The following is a 7,282-nucleotide window of genomic DNA, read 5'->3' on the forward strand; positions in this document are numbered from 1 at the left end:
GTTTATCATGAGTTTGTGTTTGAGGAAGCCACAAATTTGGCAACCAAACTTGATATTTAAACGAAGCTCCCTGGGAAATTTTGTGGGGCTCATTTAAGGTAACCTAGAATCTCAGTTATCCTCTAAGAGTTACTATAAAGAAACCCTGAGTATCCCAACAGTGGAGCACATTATTCAGGAAGTTAAAGATATATTTGGTACCCTCAGTCATAGGACAGCTCAGATCCAACACATCAGAGGAACAGCAAGCCGATGCGGGGGGAAGCTTAGAGATTCCATCCACCACTCAGAAGCTTCCATGTACCTGACATCAAGTTTTCTCCTAGTGTGTACACCTTACTGTGAGACAGAATACCTCATAACCACTGATCCCTATCTCCTGACCTAGGTAAGCATTTGCAAATTTGCTTCTGTTTTGGTATTCATTTGGGGCTCATCCATGGACTTGTTTCTTTGAGTTAGCATTTGGTTAAATTTGTGGGAGCCACGGGACACAGTGATTCTTAAGTCTCAGCATGGTCAAATGTTTGGTCAGAGTCAATCATTGAATTTTTTCCAAACTGTCTGTGGGGAGCAGTAACCATTTCCTGGGGTTGTCTGTCTGTCAGTGTGTCTGTGTTATCATCCTCCCCCATTGCACCTATGATTTCAGGTCACAGCAGAATCTGTCACCTGGCTTGGATGACTGTTGCCCAACCTACTCTTGCCTTTCTTGTCTCTTGCAATCCTGCACTTGGAGACTCCAGAGGACCCAGCCTGTCTGCCACACATCATCCTGGGGGCTCCATCTGCTCACATTCATTAGCCTGGGACTCTCTCTCTCTCTCTCTCTCTCTCTCTCTCTCTCTTTTTTTTTTTATCGGTACCGGGGACCGAACTCATGACCGCCTGCTTGCAAGGCAGGTGCTTATGCCGCTGAGCTAAATCCCCAGCCCCATAGCTGGGGATTGAGGGGCGGGGCCGTACTGAGGTACACTGCTGTTCTTTTGTTCTAAATCTGGCAGCTATGGTATCAGCAGGTAGCAAAAAAACTTTTGGAGTGCATGTTTAAAATTTCTGACAGATGTAAAGGTGCTTTGGGGATAAAGATGAAACTGAGAAAATGCCACAGTTTGTATAAATTAAAATGGCCTTTCTGGTGTGGGATGGCCATCGGAAGGGACGATCTGTCTTCTGGTAGCCAGCTGAGTGTGGGATGTGGTCACCAGGAGGCCAGGGCCCCCAGATCAGTTGCCCTATGTAGATTCCTGCTTGCTGCGGGTCAGGTATCACCTCCATGGCTTACAGTGTGTGCCTGAGGATCTCCTGAGTGAGTGATGCTGGTAGAAGGAAAAGCCTCCAGGATAAACTGCCTGCTTTGGCCTTGGCTCCTGAGAAGGGCGACCCCGCAGCCCTGGCTCCTGCGCTGCCCCCACCCCGTCGGTTCCTTGCTGCCATCCCTGCTGGCAAGCCTCTCCAGGGTCAGAGGCGGCTTCCACCCCCAGGATGAGGAGCTCTCTGCACCGGACACTGGTCCCAAAGTGTGGCGGGACATGTCCTGTGCTGGCAAGAAGTGGCCCACGCTTGGCGACCCCTTTCCCGTGGGAGAGAAGTCTTTCTCTGATCCCATCCCCGTTCTGCCTCTGGCAGATGGCCATGCCTGGACGGGGCAAACGGTCCAGCTGACCTTTGTTTATGTTCCTTGTGGGACTAGTGACTTCTATAACTGGGAGGCTCAAAATCCTCCTTTTGCACAGCAGCCGGGAGTCTAGTCACCTTGCTGGAGTCAGTGTTTACCACACACCGGCCCAGTTGGGATGACTGTCAGCACTTAAGGTTTACCCTGTTTTCCTCAGAGGAGAGCGAGAATCTGGAAAGCAGCTGAGGATTGGTGAGACAGAACTAGGGAACTGAACAAGAGCGACTTGGGACCAAAGACTGAACCAGGGCTCAGAATTTAGGTGCACACATCGCAGGGCCCTGGAAGAAGGGCTTCTCGGCGCTGGTCGCCGCCTCTCCAATTTAAACAAGGTGGCGGAGGCGTAGCAGGAACTAACTGGAAGCCCCAGTGCGTTCCTCGAGCGCCTCCTAGAGAGTTACCAGATGTGCGCTCCGCCCCACCCACCGGTGCCGAGGACACGGCGTTTTTTTTTTTTTTTGGTTGTTGTTGTTTTTTGTCTTTTTCCTTTTTATCGGTACCGGGGATCGAACTCACGACTGCCTGCTTGCAAGGCAGGTGCTTATGCCGCTGAGCTAAATCCCCAGCCCCCGAACACGGCGTTATTAACATGGCTTTCGTCAGCAGCCCGCTGCTGGTATGCACGGTAGGTTACAGAAACTGGACGGGTGCGCAGCAACGACTGTGACCCAGCTGACTGAGGTAGCTCAGAAGGTGGCACAACAGAGAGCAAAGAGGTGCAGACCTGAGGAGGAAGGACAAAGGTGTCAAGGGCAGCTCACAAGAGAGGGTTCGGTCAGGGACCAGGGGGAAAAGAGAAGGGAAAGCGGCCTGACTGGCAGGGAGAGGCCCTCCTCTAGGTCCAGACCAGAGGTCTACTGTAAGGAGAAGGGGCATTTCCAGGGGGGAATGTCCAAACCTGCTGCACAAGGGAAGGAGAGAAGGGCTGTGATGGATTCAGGGGAAACTGCAGAATGATGGGGTCATAGCTCTCTGTCTCTCAGCCCCAGGGAACCCACCTTAAGCCCAAATGTAGGGGAAAATCTATCAGATTCCTGGTGGACACTGGTACAGATGTATCTGTAGTTACCCAGCCAGTAGTCCGACTTGTAGGCAAAAGATACATGTACAAGGGGCAACTGGCCAATCTTCAACACATTCCTTTTGTGAACTATGGTACATTCAGCTTGGATGACAAATAGTTAGCTGTTCTTTCCCCTGTGCTGGGTCAAAATCTCCTTCACAAGCTGCAAGTTCAGATTTTTCTTTCACTCCTAGGGAAACCATTTTAACTACTGGGGAGAATTCCCCTCTGGAAGTTCTTGTTCTGTTACATTTCTATGCAAGAAAAATATCATCTCCTGGACTCAGGACAGCAGACACCAGAGTGTCTTGTCTTCCCCTCTTGGGTTCAGCATTTCCCTATGGTTTGGGCAGAAGACAGCCCCTCAGCTTTGGAGGCTCATGTGCCCCAGCAATAGTGGAGTTGGGGACATGCAAAGCCCATTCACTTGAAACAATATCCAATGACCATAGAGGCTCAAAAGGGAATTAAATCCCATGTACAGAGGTTGATTAAGGCAGGAAGGTGGAAAGAGTGTCCGTCCCCACAGATTACCCCTTTTCTGCCAGTTCAAAAGCCTGCGGCAAATGAGTGTAGGCCAGTCCAGGACTTCTGAGCTGTAATGTTTTGGTTGTCACCCTGCACCTTACTGTCAGACACCCTTACACCTTGCTTACTTTACTTCTGCCTGCCTGAACGTGGTGTGGTGTGCTAGATTTAAAAGATGCTTTCTTTTGCGTCCCTTTGTCTGTGGGGTCTCAAGAAATACTTGTTTTTCAGTGGGAGGAACATGAGGAGGGATGAAAATGTCAACTTACCTGGACAAGACTCCCACAAAGATTTAAGAATTCCTGAAAAAATTTTTGGGAGGCCTTGTCCAAAGACTTAGTGCCTTTTAACCAAGAAAATCCTGATATTTCTCTGTTACAATATGTTGATGACTTGCTTTTAGCTGTGGAGATGCAAGAATTGTGCCAGAAGGGAACAAAAAAGCTGTCAGATTTAGCATCTATGGGGGACCTCCTTCTAAAGGTGGTAGCCATTGTTAATTCCCTATCATCTTAATTTGAAGTCCTGTATCATTTTCATTTTGTTGGGTTTGGTTTTATTCTATTTTGTTTTGCTTGATTTTGTTATATTGGATGGCATGGGCAGCTATTTCAAAAAGAACAAGATATATTATGGTAGTCACTTTGGATTTACTCTTGTCTTGTTTGAAATCCTTTATTGCATTCATTGTTTTGTTTTTATTGGCTCTATTCCATTTTATTTTGTTTTTATTATGCCTGAAATTATAGGCAGCTGTTTTGAAGACAATAAAAGGCATTACAGTAACCATTGTTGATTTCCTATTGTTTTGAAGTCCTGTATCACTTACACTGGTTTGTTTTGATTGATTTGATTCTGTTTATGTTCTTTAAAATAAAAATTGCAAAGAAGAAAAAGATTCACATTTGTATCCAAACTGTGAAGTGTTGGAGATTTGTATTAAAGGATGGGCCACACTTATTGTCAGCCCTCACGTACCCAGGCCATCCAAAGCTTGGAAGAACCCTTATGTAGAAAGGACTTGATGAAAGTCCTAGGAACAGTTGTGTATTGTCACTTATGGGTTCCCAATTTTGCAGCTATTGCAAAGGCCTTGTATGAGGCTTTGAAGGGAGGAAACAGCTCTTCCCTGGAGTAGATCCCTGAGCATCAGACAGCTTTTGAGACTTAGAAGGAGAGATCGGTAAGTGCCTCTGCCCTGGCACTGCAGAACATCACCAAACCTTTTCTGCTATTGTCCATGAAAAAGGAGGCACTGTTTGGGGTGTCCTGACTCAAAGCCTGGGGTCTTGGAAGTGCCCAGTAGCACTTTTGTCCCAAGGGTTAGATCCTGTAGCAGCTGGATGGCCCTCTTGGCCTGCACTCCATCACCACCACTATTGTCCTAGGAAAAGAAGAAGACAAACTGACTCAGGACAAAGATGAAATATGTTTATTCCTTATGCAGTAGAGACCTTGCTGAGAGGACCTGGTGGCACATAGTTATCAGGAACTAGACTGACTCAATATCAAGGGACCCTTTTAGAGGACCCCGACTGTTAGAACCATATGTGCTCTTAACCCTGCCTCCCTTTTGCCTACATCCCTGGAGCCACCTGAATGTGACTACACAGAGACAATCAAGACAGTCTACTCAGCTCCACAGGGCCTGCAGGACTTGGCCTTCCAGAGCCCAAACTAGACTCTGTTTTTAAATGGCAGCATGGTAATCAATGGGGTTCAGAGGGCATGAACGGTAGTTGTCACTCTTGAATGAGCAGTCTGGTCCGAGGTTTGCCTCTCAGGATATCTGTGCAAAAAGCTGAATGATCGCCCTTGCTGGGCTTTGGAGGTAGGAAAAGACAAGCAGCTGAACATTCACACTGATTCCAGCTATGCCTTTGGGACTCTACATGTGCACAGTGCTGTCTCTTGGGAGAGAGGCTTCCTGACTGTTGGAGGAAATCCCAGGAACTGTTAGGCCTCTTACAGGGTGTTTGGCTGCCTGCCAAAGTAGCCATGCTTCAGTGCCCTGGACTTCAGATGGGCAGTTCTATGGAAGCTCAAGGAAATCAGGCAGCTGACTCGGTGGCTAAACAAGTTGTCACTGGCTCACATCTTAGTAGTTCTACTTCTTAAGCCACCCAAATATTCAAGAACTACAATGGGCTTAAAGAAAAGGGGCCAAAGATGAAAACGGGTGGTATAGGGGATTGGTCATTGGGGTCAAGTTAAGACCAGCTGAACTGAATCAGCATGGTGCTGAGTGTGGGTGGCCCACCTGAGGACTGTTGCCAGCATAAAAAGGAGACCTGGAGAGGAACAGTAGCACTGTGGGTTCTCCTAAGTGTTCTTGTTCGGAGCTGTTGGTTCTCCTGGAGGAGCCTGTCATGCTGGCTCCTCTGATATGAACTTGTCTATTATCATCAGAGGAGCTTGGGACTTTGTTGCTGAGAATGGCAGCAGTTCACTTTGGGGGAGTTTTGGTCCTGACTTTGATCATCGCTTCCTGACTCTGGAAGGGAAGATGGATGCTGTTTAATCTCCAGGAGAAGCTTATCATGATGGCTTCCTGATATGTACTCTGCTGTTCTCATTACAGGAGGAGCTCAGGATCTCACTGTTGCTGTGGATGGCTGTGGTTCTTTGCAGGGGAGCCCAGGTCCTTGAGTGTCACCTCTTGACTCCAGTACAGAACCCTTGGCTTCCTGACTACTGATCCTTCATCCTACTGACATGGACTTTCTAGCTTCTTGCTGACCTTTTGGCCTTCCCAGCACAGATCAATGGAATTGACCTGCACGGGTCATTGTTGTGGGCTCCAGGTATTCAGATGGACTCATTCAGGTTACCGTCATGGTATCCAGGCCATTGGCTGGATTTTCTGGGTCTTTAGCGTTGTGGACAAATTTCCTGCACTTTCTTTGTATTTGACTCCATGGGTGACAATTATAAATAATACTGTAAATTATGTGTCCTGTGTGTAATTATTTTCTTTGTAGCCCCTGATTACAACAGATGGCAAGGGAAGGAAAGTTTTCCTTCCTGAGATGCTGGGACATTTTGTGACATAGGACTTACATAGCCGCATCCATTTGGGCAAAACAATTATAGCAAAATTGGTTGGTTGCCATTTCTTTGTTCCAGACTTCGGACTTTGCCTCAGCGTACAACCTGTTCTCACAACAATCCTGTCCCTTGGCCCCAGAAACAACTGGAGACAAGGGACGTTGCCATTTGAAGATGTTGAAATAAACTTTACTGAAATAAAACCCATTAGTGGAGACTAGAAGTATTTGCTGGTGTTGTGGGTAAAGTAGTCCAAGGGCTCTGGGCTAAAGTGGAAGCCTCATACAGCTATTTGATACCAGAGTTTGGGATAAGTTGAGAGAGAGAACAGAACTTTGAAAAGCATCTTGGCAAAACTATGCCAAGAAACCGGAGCTCACAGGACTGCTATGCTTCTAGCGGCACTGCTCTGATCATGGTGTACCCTCTATTAGGATGAACTGACTTTTCTTGAAATAATGTTTGGGAGGCTGCTACCACTCTTGTGTGTTACAAGAGATGGAAACCTTTGACCTGCACCAGCAGATAAAAACATTACACTGGCTTAATCCTTCCGTTTTATGAGGCTTTTGTCCTCTGAGAGCCCGGCCCTCAGCCAGATCAGCTGCACCCCACAGGAAGAGATACCTCTTCTCTGATTCTTGGTAGAACCATTTATGGACATGACTTCAGGGTGAATAACCTGGTGAAACATATGAACCATGATCCAGTTGGGGCCCGATATGCCTGGCTCAGGGTCAAATTCTGGTTGCGTGCAATCTGATTGCTTTTAGTACTCAGCCAGGAATAAATGGAGTGACTTACTGGAGCTGGCTCATACTGGTCTGAAAGAACTAATTGTTAAAGTTTTAGGAATTTTGTGAGAGTTTGAATCCAGTCACTTTTAGGATACAAACACTGTGGAAATTAACAAGTGCTACAAATAAGGTTTGGGGAGTTCCATTCATTGGCCCTCACACCAGCGA

At 47.2% G+C, this 7,282-nt stretch overlaps 1 long non-coding RNA gene across 1 annotated transcript; it reads left to right on the plus strand.

The window, feature by feature from the left end:
• Positions 1-1,570: 1,570 nt before the first annotated feature.
• LOC134472844 (uncharacterized) lies at positions 1,571-6,216 on the plus strand. The gene is made up of 2 exons (XR_010042818.1): positions 1,571-2,303; positions 5,851-6,216. It is a non-coding gene; the product is annotated as an uncharacterized LOC134472844 (long non-coding RNA).
• Positions 6,217-7,282: the final 1,066 nt, after the last annotated feature.

This window comes from Cavia porcellus, unplaced genomic scaffold (genome assembly GCF_034190915.1).
Source record: "Cavia porcellus strain 051 isolate PalLab524CR breed Dunkin Hartley unplaced genomic scaffold, mCavPor4.1 scaffold_25, whole genome shotgun sequence".
NCBI classification, from domain to species: Eukaryota; Metazoa; Chordata; class Mammalia; order Rodentia; family Caviidae; genus Cavia; species Cavia porcellus.